This window comes from Arachis hypogaea, chromosome 4, assembly GCF_003086295.3.
Source record: "Arachis hypogaea cultivar Tifrunner chromosome 4, arahy.Tifrunner.gnm2.J5K5, whole genome shotgun sequence".
In the NCBI taxonomy this organism is placed as follows: Eukaryota; Viridiplantae; Streptophyta; class Magnoliopsida; order Fabales; family Fabaceae; genus Arachis; species Arachis hypogaea.
Genome location: NC_092039.1, coordinates 6,322,319 through 6,337,406, shown reverse-complemented (window position 1 = coordinate 6,337,406; position 15,088 = coordinate 6,322,319). Strand labels below are relative to the sequence as shown.

Sequence of the window (15,088 nt, the reverse complement as noted above, 5' to 3'; positions counted from 1 at the left end):
TTAAAAATAACTTTGTTGAGCTTTTGACTTATGAAAAGTAGTAGTATTAATGTCGGGTACAATTTTTTAAATCAAATTGTAATCTTTTAAGAAACTATTTAGGAGTTTATAAAAAAGTTAAAAAAATAACTTCTTTAATAATAAAAATTTTTTTATCACATTTTTTTTAAAATAAATATTTTTAAAATTAAAAACTTAAACACAAATAATTTATTTATAAACTACTTTTAATATAATTATTTATTATTTAAGTTATTTTTTTAAAAATAGTTTAATTAAGCTATTTCCCTAAACTGATCCTAATGGCTAAAGTTATAAATAAATAACAAATTTTTATTGTTAGTCTCTTTAAACACTTTAAACAAATAATGTTATATTATTTGTAAACTAGATAAATTTTAATACTTTATTTTGTTATGTTTTGTATGATTGGTTACCATCTTGTTAATTGGGTCAACTATATTTTTTTAAAAAAATCAAATGATTACTTAATATTTTTTACAAAAAGAAAAACAAATAACTTAAAAGTAATAATCGTTATTTTATTTATTATCACTAATAATAGGTCATTTTTTAAAAAGGGTTATATTCCTTATTTTATTCGGAACGCATTAGCAATTTAGCATTTGTTTAGTTAATCTTATATCTTAATTACTTTATTATCTAAATATTTTTCTCTTATATAATTAAAAGTAATAATATGCTTACCAGATTTTACTTCAAGTTAATGGGCTTGAGAGGGTCAAAAGTCAAAACAAAGAAAGAAGTTAACAAATTAAGGATGGCAATGTGGAAAACAGAAGACAAATCCCATTTTCCACCTCATGTCTTGAAACTTCTCATCTACGCTATGGGGGAAAATTCCTTGTCATCCCCAATTCTCATAGAAATTACCTTTTTCAATAAAAATTAATATCAACTATTAACATTAACTAAATCAATTGCTATGTATATAATATTATTAGAGTGAGTTTGTGTTTATAAATATGTTATTGGTACCCAATGCCATCAAAGTCAAGATGGCCGAGTTGGTCTAAGGCGCCAGTTTCAGGTACTGGTCCGAAAGGGCATGGGTTCGAATCCCATTCTTGACATTTTCATATTTTATTTCTGGTCTTTTGTTATTATACCCAAACAACAACTTAGGCAAACAATTAGAATTTGGGAATTTGATTTCCCCAACAAATCCACAACAACGTTGCTTCAGTTATTATACACAAAATATAATAACTTTTTGTGGTGTTGGTTGTTTAAACATATTAAATATCTGTATTGTTGTAATACATAGGTTTTTAAAATCTATGTGAGGATATATATGCTATTAATATAATTAAATTGACAAGATAAATTATATATATATATATATATCGTCTTCAAATATTTATATAAAGTATAACTAATAAAAAAGATGGATTTTTTCTGGTGTTGGTTGTTCAAACGTGTCAAATATCAGATTATATTGCTGTAATACATAAATTTTTAAAATCTATGTGAGGATAGGTCATGTGATGAGTTAGTGTGACTTTCATTGATATTAAATTATTCTCAATATATTCTATCTTATTTAATCACTCTCAATTATCAATTTTACGTAAAATTGATTATATCTGAGTTCTACCATTATTTTTTGGAAAAAATTGAGTAACCAAAAAATTTCAGCCATAATTAGCCAAAATTTTCTATAATATACTTCATTTATATCATTTAATAACAGTTTTATTTTTTAGCCCACTCTCTTATCATTCTACTTATCATTCCACTTATCATATTCTTATCAACTCCACTTATTAATAATATTAATTATAATATCATATCCTTTACTATTAAACATTCTTATAATTAATACTTAATATTTTCTTTTATAATTTGATTTTTATATTTATGAATAAAATAAAAATGATTATATGACATTAATTATCCTAAGACACACCTAATAGCATATATAGTTCCTCTGGTATGTTCATATAAAGAATAATAATAATAATAATTAATAACGGTTATGATTTATCATTGTAATTGATTCATACTTTAATCTTTTGCCTAATAGAAATACGATAATATCACATAAATTCAATAATTGTAATTGATTATTATTATCATATACGCTTTTTTATTTTATTATTATTATCATTATCGTTTTTTATTGTAATTAATTTTTTATTTTGTGAAGTCATTTATCATCATTCAATGGAGAGATACAAAATCTGCTACTCTAATATGATTTTGTTTCCGTTGATTCAATTATTTTATTCAAAATTCACAACTCTAATACCATTACAAGCACAATTAGAATAGGTCAAGAAATTTTATAAGAAATAATCTTTATCATTACAAATAGTATGGCATTTTGAATTCGACCTTAATACGGTATCTATAGTAGAAAGTGTTGAAGAATTTGAACTACAGATGGACTCACCCGACGAGGTTATTGCCAGTTAATCAATTTTTGAGAATATGAAAAACTACACTAGCTTTGATGAGGTATGATAAAAATTGTTTTAATTTTTTGTGTGTGTTTTTATGTGCATTTATAATTATATTGTACTAACTAAGTTCATACACATAATAACATCCATAATTACATACAAATAATATCTATAAATTAAATTCATGTTTATTAGATATTACATCCATACACATATCATTTTCTAGTTATTGTATAAGTAACTATAAAATTAATACAGATGTTTTTAAATTCTATCATAATTGAATTTAAAAAAATATCAAATTCTTAAATTAATTTATTCAATTGATAAATTTACTCGTAATATCCATAGATTCATACACATAACATCCATTATTTCATGTTAATAACATCCATAATTTGTATTCATAGTATTCATAATTTCATACCTATATGATGTCTATAATTAATAAATTTTTGTAATTAATATTATCAAATTTTAAACTATACGTCTTATTGTATTTTTCAAATTATCTCATATGTGTACTAATAGGTCATGATTTTAATATTTTTATTTAATATTCATATGTATGCTTATTTATTGATTTTAATATATTAATTATTTTTAAAAATTTATTTTTTAATTTTTGTTTATATTTTATGTTTTATTTTTTAATAGTCTATATGTAAAATATAAGTTGTATAGTAGAAGTTGTTAAAAAATTTTAATTTAATTTTCATAATTTTTACAGAGAATTATTGTATTTTAATAGATAATAATGTGATTGAGAGATGTTAGGGATTTGATTTGGGAGAAACTGAAATTGATTTTGAAAAGAACATTAATGATTTTAAATATGTAGTAAAATAGTAGATGACAAGGAAAATAAGTGATAAAAAAGTGTATATCACTTACTTATCAAAAAAATGAGAATTTTTATGTAACATTTCGATATTGTAATTATTGTAGGTGGATGCATGATATCCTGAAATTTATCCTAATTATACATAGCACAATTAATTAGTACATTTTTATTGTTAATTTTTTACATTTACTCATTTGATTCATAATATAGTTTGTTCCGTGCATGCTTTTGCTACTTGAATAAAATTTTGTAAAGAGGAAATGTTTTTTTTTCCTTCTTTCCTTTTTTTTAATTTTATTTATTTATTTTTAATAAATTATATCCATAACATGAAGGACAATCTTGTAAAATAGGTACTTTGCCTCTAGTCCTCTACAAATTAGGGGTTGGTTTATTCCATTTAGACTTGTCATTTAAAATAAAAGTTCGGTTTATCTAAGAGATGTCTGCTGAGCTAAAAGGACCAATTCATTTGTTTTCTATCTAATAAGAAAATTTTTAATTCAAAAAATAAAGAAATTTAATTTTTTAATTAATTTTGAGCCAATTCTTTTCCTTTCTAAATACATTAATGAATTGGAGCTTGAGATATTTTAGTTAGAACTAAAAGATATTTGAGTGGGATTATTAAAAAAGTTGTTAAAAACATTTAAAAATTTAGAAGAAAATAAAACGAATGAAAAAAATTTAAACAGCTTAAATAGGACAATCCATTTATTTTACGAATTAATTAAATTGAGTTCGTTAAACACTATGTTCACAAATTTTTTTGAACCGAAAACTAACTCATTTAAAATGTTAAATGAACCGGCTCAAGATTCGGCCCATTTAACATACTACTAATTTATTGAGACAACACACACTTTTATTCTGACCAAAAAAAAAAAAAACACACACACACACACACTTTTGTTGCATATCTTCTCTTAAATCTCATTTTAATTTACTCCACCACACCTTAGCTTCCCTTTTAAAACTCAATCATGATCAAATTAATCTTTAATATTAGTTAAAGCTTGACTCTGGTTTAAGTCTAATTAAACATGACAATCACGAGAATTCATTTCTATACTTCTAGTCAAATTAATACCTTTTACAGTATCTATAATTTTTTTTTTCTTTCCCTCTAAATTCTCCTCATATATAATCTTATCCTCATTCTAAGTTCTAACAAGCCAAAACTAGTTCAAATTTACTGAGCATATATTTAAATTAAATAAATTTTAAATATTCAAACAAATATATTACTATTCGCCATTAATCTAATGAAAATTTAATAAAAGAAAGGATAGATTCACCTAAATTATAAAAAAAAATGAAAATAGAGGTACGTTACGTAAATAGGAATATAGTAGTCAACGTTTCGGAGATTACAACTTTGACCAGCATTAGTAACAAATCTTCATGGGATTGCCACAACGATTTAGAATCTGATGTGAGAGTGAAACAAACAAGAGCTATATAACTTCATGCGAAGTTGATAATTGAGAGTCGTTAGATAAAAATTTAGTCAAATTGATCAAATAATCTAACGACTTTCAGTTATCAATTTCACATGAAATTGACTGCACCTGAATTTTCATCGAATTATTATTATTATTATTATTATTATTATTATTATTATTATTATTATTATAGAGGTGACTCTCAACAATCAACATAGACTCATAACACAAAATTCTCAATTCCTCCAAGAGTAACATAAAATTTTTGTGACCTTTTTCTTTTCTAACCCTCTCTGGAGTGGAACTACTGTCTAACTCTTTATTCGGGGAATAAAGAGATTAATTATCATTATTGTTCAAAGAAACTTTAAGAAATATTAGCTTTGTTTTGGAATAGTCAACAAGGTCCTGGAGATATTAAAGGTTCCTGCGAATATTTTAGCAGTGTTCCTATATTGGTAACTATATATATATATAGATTTTCTTCTCTTTTGGCTTTAGCACTTGCCATTATTATTCGATTGATGTGTCTCTATAATATTCTTAGATATATTTAGCAAAAGTAAAGAATTTTGTTTTGTTGTCAAACCTAGATTATTCTTACCTTAATTATGGGATAAGTAACGGGTGGTGAAGCAAGTAAGTTCAATGAAAGGTTCTTAAATCTTAATTAATAAGATAAGAAATATGTTTTTTAGGCCAACAGGTAGAAGTTGATATCACCATCATCATAATTATAATAAATATGGTTTCTTTGGCATATGCCCATTGGCCGGCAGTTAAATTTTTTTGTTAAAAATCTACATCTTCGAATTTTCAAATTTTGCGCTACATGTTTTTAGCTCTACAAAAAAAGGGTTAATTATCGTCAAATTTATTGTCAGATTAATTAAATAAATCTGTCGCTAAATAGATTATCGTTAGATTTACTGTCATCTTATAGTTGACGGTATAAATGGCATTGAAAATCTCTTATTGACAAATTTTTTCTGTCCGACACTAATTACCGTCGAATTTTCCGTTGGTGTGTTCAATGGATTGTCGAGTCTGAGTTAATGATTACCGTTAAATTAATTCGATAATAACTTTAGTGCTATTTTGCTTGAAATGGTTCCAAAACTTACTATCGGATGAAGCTTTTTAATTTTAAATTTTTTTTGGCACAATTTAGCCACAACTAACCGCCAAATCAAATTAATTCTTGTTAACAAAATTGTAATCAGAAATCTAAAATTAGCAAAAAATCAACAAATTATTTTATTAAAAATAAATGATATGAGTACAATAAAATGTCACAAAAGTAGAGTAATGTATCCTAAACAAACAAAAATGCATAAAACCTTAACCCCTACAAATCCTGATAATCGTTGTCAGCGGCGGCAGCATCGTGGTCTCCCTGCTGAGGTGGCGAAGTAGGTGTTGTCGTCGGTGCCCTTCTACCAGCAGCGTCACCGCTGGAGCCAGCAACGCCGCTGCCTCCAGCGTGCATCTGCTGGCTGTACTCCTCCATCTGCTATCGCAACTGATCGAGCTGCTCCATCTTTTTTGTTAGGTCCGAACTGACGGCAACGCGTGCAAGAATTTTTCGATACCTCTGCTCAGATTGCTCCTGCTGGTGGTGAAACTCCTGTGTTAGCTTCTGCACCTCCTCCCTCAGGTCGATAACTTCTTGGGAATCCGCATGGCTAGTGGCAGAGGCAGAGGTAGAGAAAGTCGTCAATACGGAGGAGCGGAGGCCACTGACGAAGACAAGCCCAATCCGAAGTGGCAATTCTTGTGGGGAGGGGGGTTCAGAGGCAGTCTCACGCCAAATTCTGTCGGGATCCACGTCTGAAGTCTCGGAGTCGATTTCGTCGGCTCCACTAGGCGATTGATATTGCTAGGTCGACGGCAATCTCGCGCCAAATCCTGTCAGGATCCATGATTGAGGTCTCGGAACCGGTTTCGTCGGCTCCACTAGGCGGTTGAGATTGCTAGGCGGCCTCCAACCTCTGTTGATACTCCTCCTGCGTCACACACGTTAGTTGTGATTAGAATAATAGTTAAATAATTGACTTTAAACTAAATAAAATTGAAATTTAAGATTAATTTAAACTAACATAATGGACCGTTGACCACTCGTCATCAAATTTCTCCTTGTTTGCCTTCAAAATATAGGTATACTTGAAGGTCTCCGTCAGTGTCGCCTCACGATCCAACGACTTAGACTACAAATTAATATATCAATCAAACAATAAAATAAATGAACAAATTAAATAATGACAGAAAAATATGTATGAAGCAGAAAATTTTAATTCTAATTCCAAAAACGTAATTTTAATTTTTTTTATTTTACTGAAAATTTTATAAAAATTCGAATTTAGCTACTCTTTAAGGGTTCCATCCAAACCAAATATCCATTATTTTCACAGTCAAGCATTTTTCAAACAATTTTAGCAGCAGGGATCTGCAAACAGTTCAATAATCTAATATTTTTCAGCAATCTTAAAACCTAATCTAACTTACTCTCATCTATCCTAACCACATAAACCCACTAAAGCTGAAAATTATACTAACTAAACTCTACTAACTACTCAAGTAACTTGATAATCAAAAAAGAAATTAAACCGACCAAACAATTCTATATCAGCTCAGTTCAGTTCATACAGGACTATATAAGTATATATCAACAGAACAAGTAACTTATAAAATAATTGAACAAATTAAAAACTAATTCAAGTAACTACTATAACATAAAACAATGACAAAATTCTTACCAGTCTCGTCTTTGTCTTCATGAAGGTCGCCGATCAACCTGTATACCTTGACGACCTGGGCGAAGTCCTGTTGGCGATGTTCGTCAGACGATGACGCTTGAACCCCTCGTTATCTCTAAAATGAGCCTCTAGTTCACTCTTGATATTTGGACGGATCCACAATGTCAGGTGATCTTTCTCCTGACGAACATCGCTTATTATTTGCTGAAAATGTTTGGCTGTCCAGTAGTCGTAGATCTTCTGGATCATGAAGTTATGCTCCGCATCCCATATGAATTTTAACTGCACAAAATGTTTCGCCAACATTAGTTAGTTGGAATAAAATATAGTTCAAATATAGTAAATTATTTCTAACCAAATTGGGTTCTTACCGTTCACTTTTGAAACCAACACTTTCTGGGTCTTAGCCGGAATTTGCGTGTAGGTCGGCCATGGGTGGTCGTACATAGATTTAATGACCTCGGCTATCTCCTGTATGCAAGTATTAAGATTTGGCACAAATTTGTCAGAGAACAAACTGCACATTAACAAATACATAAGATAAACAAACTCAAGATAAACAAATTTAACATAAACAAACTTAGGATAAACAAACTTAATATTAAAAATTGAACTCACAATTGCATCCCAACAAGCCAAATCCTTAGCCAGATGACAGACGGTGGTGGAAGGGCATCCTGCCCGAGGATATTAAAGGTATCACCCACCGCAGGCTTTGTTGACGTCGTTGTTGCATCTGCAAGGGGTGTAGAAGAAGGAGGCACCCAGTTCGGATTTGGGACCATAATAAATTGTTAGTTCGATGGACCCGCCTATAACGTCACATGGGTTAACGGGGTAGCCGAAGTAGAGGGCGATGACTAGGCAGCCCGAAGAGATTTAGTGGATGTCCACCCTTTACCACGACCACGTGTCCCACTTGACCTACCTCTACTGCCTGTTGTCATATCCATACAGTGAATATATTAATAACATAACAAACACTAATAAATAATATAACATAAAAAGAAACTCAAGAAATAACAAATAATTTGAAAAGTGGTTTAGTTTAGTAAATAAAAAAATAACATTCTAACGTTATTCTATCTTATTTTCTTTTCAAAGTATTCAAACTTTTATAGCATTATAACAAAGCATTCTAACTCTCAAAGCACTCTAACTTTGTTAACAATTTTTCAAAAATATTCTAACTTTCAAAGCATTCTAATAATCCAAAAAATTTGAAATGCAAACTCAAGAAAGCACAAAATAACATGATGAAACATCACTAACAATACATACGGCAAACGCTGTAATTAATCATTATAAACTAGCAGTTCTAGCAGCAATATAAATCAGTAAAATAAGCATTAAAATAGTAATTTCTTAACAAAGCAACAGTAACCAGCGAATCATCAAAATAGTTAATAAGCATTGCTCAAACAAATTTAGCAATAATTTCTCAACCAAATTAACAGTAAAACGCAGAATTAATGATTTAAACCAATTCAAATAATCCCAACAACATAATTTGGCAATCTCAAGCAATAATTTCAAACACATTGAGCAGAGATCAGAACCTATCAATCTAATTAAATTATCCTAACTTCACCACCTAAAATCAATTACAACGAAAATTAATCTACCTAAATTAATTACTAAAAATCAAATACCTAAACGAAATTAAATAGCGTGAAACATAATTTCAATGAAAATCCCTAACCACATAAAATCAACTAGAATATAAATTAATCTCACTAAACTAATTACTAAAAATCAACTAACTAAATGAAATTAAGATTAACTAAGTAGAAATTAAATAGAGTAAAAAATATATTCAATGAAAACCTGGAATGCAAAGCAATTAGAAGAGAAAAGACAAAAATGGGTGATTCAAGCAGCGGCAGCCTTTTCAGCGGTGGCAAGACAACAACGACGAGAACAGAGAATAGAGAAGGGGGCGTTTTGAGTAGCGGCGATGATAGTCTTTCCAACGGCGGCATGGCAGGGCAGTAACGGTAGGGGATAGAGAGAGACTAGGAGGTGAGAGGTTAGAGAGAGAGAGAGATTAGAAAGAGAAATCAATTTCGAAATGAAGGGAAAGAGAGTTCGTGATTCGAATTTAGGGCACGCTTACCGTTAGATTTACTAGCGGATTAGTCCGACGGTAATGTGGTGTGTGTAACCAAAACGCAACGTTTCGCTAAATAAGGTTCAGCGTCAGATTTACTTACCAGTAAATTTGACGGTAGCTAGCACGTCAAAATTTATTTTTTTCCCCTCTAAATTTTATGATCGATGTTACTGTCCATCAACTCTGGCAGTAATATTTTACAGTGACAAATTTATTGTCAAATTTGATGGTAAATCTAACAAAAAACTCGTCGCTAATGTCCAACACTAAATCCAACCGTAACTCTAACCTTTCTCAATGTTTTTTTTGTTTTAGCGAAAGTTTTAACGTTTCAACATAAAACCACTAGTAAAATTATTTTACACTATCCTCTTAAGATAAAGACTCGTTAATTAAATATAATTACCTGAGGTGTGTTGTGGTGTTTATAGACATAGTGTGAGTATTAATCATTAAAATAGAGAACGCATTTAGTTTACGATGAATCTGTTTGTATCTACAAAAAAAATATTTGTCTAACTTAGCTTTCTTAATAACAGAAATAGAATGAAGTAAGATCCATTTTTTCATTTTTGAATTTTATGAATATATGTTAGACACTATAAAAGATATCTTAGTTTATTAGTCCAAATTGAATGGAATGACTTAAATTGGCCTATTATTATGTGATATAACTTTAGACTTCAAGTGTTTTAGGTTTCATTAGGAACAATTATATATTTTTTATTTTATTTATATATTTATATTTTATATTGAATTATTTTATTTATGTTTTAAGATATTCTAAATTTAAAATTTTATTTTACATAAAAATTTAAACCCATAAAAAAGTACTATCAAATATTCAAATCTTATTCAAAGTTTGAATTTAACCAACCACTTCAAACCGCTAAATATCATATCAAATGTAGTTTGATAAAAATTTGAAAATTTATCCAATCCAATACAAAGGTATAGCAAATCATATAATCCAAAACAAGGACATAACCTTATCTAATTCATCATATTGGTCATTCATGAGATGAAAGAATATATGTGAAGCCTATGCCATTTTAGAGGCACAAGTTTAAAGGGAACAATATAATTGGAGTGGTGATTGGTGAATCTCAACACTCAAAACAGGAAGAAAATTCTGCCTCTAAAAAAGTTACACTAAATTCTCTTTTTATATTTTGTGCCTTCTTTCCTCCTTCTAGTGGGACGTGTATTTTAATCTCTTGTGCCTTTATTCCCTTCATCGAATATTGATTTATTATTGCATTCTACACAAATTAAAAACACTCCAAGAAACAAGAAATAAGAGTATAGTAGTGTTTGATTTTCCTAGTCTTTTTCTATTTTTACTTTGGCACTTGCCATGAATAATAATGCATGATCATCTGGTTTCAAAAGCATTAATTTTAACATATGTTGGATTGGATTATTGCATGTATACGATATAGTTAATGAATGTATGAAGCATATGCATGGATGAACTATGAACTCCCCTTGAGTTCACTAGCTAGTGAAGCATGCATGTACCTAAATAATTAACATGGCAACGTGTATAGTCAGAATTCAGAAAGGTGAATATTGTCCAAGTTGTATATAATAAGATAAAAGTATGCAACCATAATATACTTTCCCTTTTAATATATTGGGCGATCCTCTAGAGAGTTCTGCGCTTATATTTGTGGTTGGTGGCACTAACAATAATTGGTAGCTTCTTATAGTAGTATATGTTTAGAAAAACAATAAAATTTAGTTGATAAGGAATTAAAAAAAATGGATACATTTAGAATATAAAAATGACACCTTTATTGTTTGTTTGAAATACTAACAATTAAAATTCAAACAAGAATTTTTTTCTTATTTTAGAACAACTAAAAATAAATGATTTAGATTTTTTTGAGAATTTTTATTTTAATTTTTTTTTCATTTGTAAATTAGATTAAAAAGAATCTAATTTCTAAATCAATTTTCACATTCTTTAAATTTAATATGTGAAATATTAAAAATATTCTTATTTATAACTAATAAAATAATTTTGTCAAATTGTAAAATTAAAAAAGAAAATTATTCAATTTATATAAAAATTATTCTAAACTAAAAAATTAAATTCTATTCTATTAATATATTATAGTCATTTTAAATTATGAAATTAAATTTAAACAGAAATTATTTTCTCATATTAAACGATTTTTAAACAAATTCTTAAACTTTATGTTAATTGATTATTGACTAATATTTATTGTTTCTTTCAAGTTTTTGTTAGATGTGAGTATACGACATGCCTATTTAATTTAAAATTTAATTTTAATATATTGTCGGTGTAAAATAAATTTATATTATATTTAATTACATAATCGACATCATTAAAAATAATTATTATTATTATTTGACTAAGTAAATAATTAATTAATTATACTACACTACACTAAGTGCATCAAAATAAATTTTTTAATTCGAATGTTACTTGTGAACCTTTTGTAATTGGATATTTATATCGAAACTGAGGATTGCTAAACTGGAATACTGCCTATAGTGGTGCTTACATCTTGTTTGATTATTTATAGCTACTTATGTTAGGAAACTATTTTAAATTTTTAATTTGTATGTTGGTAATATATATATTAAGAGTAATTCTTCGCATACAAGCGATTAAGGCTTGTAAGCCTTACAAGTTCAATTAAAACTAACGCTCAAAACACGCTTTCAACTATTCTTCTTCCTCTTCGTTTTCTCCTTCTTCTTTTCTTTCGTTTCTTGCCTTCTCTTTCTCCTCCTTCTTCTTCTTCTTGCTGCACGTTCTTCTTCTTCTTCTTACTCTTCTTCTTCTCCTTTTCTTTCGTTTCTGCACGTTCTTCTTCATCGTCTTCCTCTTCTTCTTCATTTACGTTCTTTTTTCTCTGTTTTATCTTTTTTTTTCCGATTTGGTGAAATCGTTTTTGAAGAAGAAGAAGCAGTAGAAGATGAGGAGGAGAAAGAGAAAGAGTTCTGAATTATGCATAAGATGTATTTTAACGAATTTTGGGTGTATTTCTTTAAATCCTTTGGGTGTATTTTCTGTAATCCTTTGGGTGTATTTTCTATAATCGTTTGGGTGAATTCCTGTAACCGTTTGGGTGTATTTCTGTAATCCTTTGGGTGTATTTCTGTAATCATTTTGGGTGTACTTCTGTAATCGTTTGGGTGTATTTTTGAAATTCCATTATCTTCAAAAGGATTACAGAAATACACCCAAAGGATTACGAAAAATACACCCAAAGTATTTAAGAAATACACCCAAAATTCATTGCATAATTTAGAACTCTTTCTCTTTCTCTTCATCTTCTGCTGCATCTTCTTCTTCAAAACGATTTCAAAACTTGATTTCAGAAACCATGAAAATCGAAAAAAAAAACGAAGAAGAAGAAGAGGAAGAGGAAGAGGAAGAGGAAGAGGAAGAACCGTTCTGAGTGTAGCGCTTTAAAAACAGGAAACGTTGAATAACGCATTAAAAGGCCTAGTAACTTGTAAGATTTGTAAGTCAAAAAGACTTGTATGTGTAGCATTCCTCATATATTAATTATAATTACAAATTATGCTATTTTAAATTAAATGATTTATATAATGAAATTTATTATTATAAATATTAAATTGAATAAGTTATTATTATTTTTAATTTTAAATTAAATGAGAATAAAATAAGATATTATTTTTGTTCTTTAGATAATTATCTTTTGAATTTTAGATATATTATTTTTTGGACTTTAAATATTATTTTATTTGAATTTTAGGGTTTAATGGTGCCATACTCAAATATAAATAAGTCTTTAGAAATACCCAATATACAAAAGTCGTTTTTGTTACTTTTTCTCTATCAAAAGAATTGCAGTTCAGTATTTTGGTTGAGAAAGATCGAAAGAATCACAAGATCCAAATTATTCCATCAATTTTGAATCTTTTTACATTATATTATATTTTTTTATGATTCAATATGAACGATTGGGTTAATAAAATAATTTATTCCAACTTATACTTCTAGCTATACGTACGTATACCGGTGAAGTTGATTACAAATTTATCCACACTATATACGCGTATACCTATGAATATTAGTGTATTAATACTTACTAATATGCATATTGACTAATTCTTTTATGTAAAATTAATAAAAATATAATTATTTGAGATAGTGAGCTATTTATAATTTAATCAAAAGGTTTTGGATTTAAATATTTGATATAAAGAGATATTATTAATAAATTATATATAATAAAAAGTATTTCAAAAGAAGTTAAACATTTATTCTTTAATTTCATATTCGCATTATCTATAGTATAAATAGAAGTATAAATTTGTATAACAATTTCGATAGATATATATACTCACATAGAATTATTATATAAAATTAATAATTAAAAATTATTAAATAATAATTTAATTAAATTTATTAAATTATTTAATAATTTTTAACTATTAATTTTTCGTAAATATAACTACACGTAAATTTAAAAAAAATTGGCGGTTGATTTAAGACGATTATTGATTAACGTGAAGTTCAGACACTATTATAAATATTTATATTCCACATGATCATGATCTTATCCTCCCTTAAACTCCACAAAGGTCTTGAATAACCACTAAATTAAATACGTAAACATTATTTTTCTTAAAGGTCGTGTTAATATGGCACATTTTAAGAATATTACAAAATTTTGTTTTTTAAATATTTTTAATGTATCAAATATATTAAAAATTTTAAAAAGTTTTATTATTATCCTTTTAAAATATACGCTAAAGACATAAGATAATTAAATCCTATTCTTATATAGAAATAATTTAGGTAAAAAGTATCTTAAAATATTAATTAAGAAAACCAAAAGAAGTTGCTTAAAATTTTATATTAAATATGTAAACCTTTTAATTGTAGTATTTTTCTAAAGTAAAAAAATTAATAAAATAAAAAAAACTAATTACTCTAAAATCAAAACAATTTAATAATAAATAATCTCTTTCCTTTATTGCTTTATAAATTCTTTTACAATTTTTTTTCCCTTTATTAGGAGGACTTCTTATCAAAATGCAAATAGAAAAAGTGGTAATTTGAGATAATTATGTAAAACAAAATAATCCAAACATTAAATAACATTGAAGAGCGTTCCATGAAAATCATCAATATGAGAATTATACTAAGAATGCATGAGTACCAACTGGCGACAGAGTCTGAATGACTATGCACATTGGAGACTGTGGATAATTACCATTATCATCCACACGTCAAGCTCCATTAAATTTTTTCCTTTTTCACACCTTAATTTAGTGGTTCCGCTAAATTGTGTCTTAAAAAGGAGGTGGAGATTCAGATTAGATTGAGACTGAGATTTTTTAAAAAAAATTAAAAAATAAAAATTAAAAAATTAAGATTAAGTTAAATTTTTATATTATTAATATAAAATATATATAATTAAGTTATATGTTATTAGTATTTTATTTAATTTAAAATAATTTTAATTATTAAAAAAATATTATTAAAATATTTT

General features: G+C 27.5%; 1 non-coding gene across 1 annotated transcript; it reads left to right on the top strand.

Moving 5' to 3' along the window:
- Window positions 1-1,013: 1,013 nt before the first annotated feature.
- On the top strand, window positions 1,014-1,094 carry TRNAL-CAG (transfer RNA leucine (anticodon CAG)). Its single transcript has one exon. It is a non-coding gene; the product is annotated as a tRNA-Leu (tRNA).
- Window positions 1,095-15,088: the final 13,994 nt, after the last annotated feature.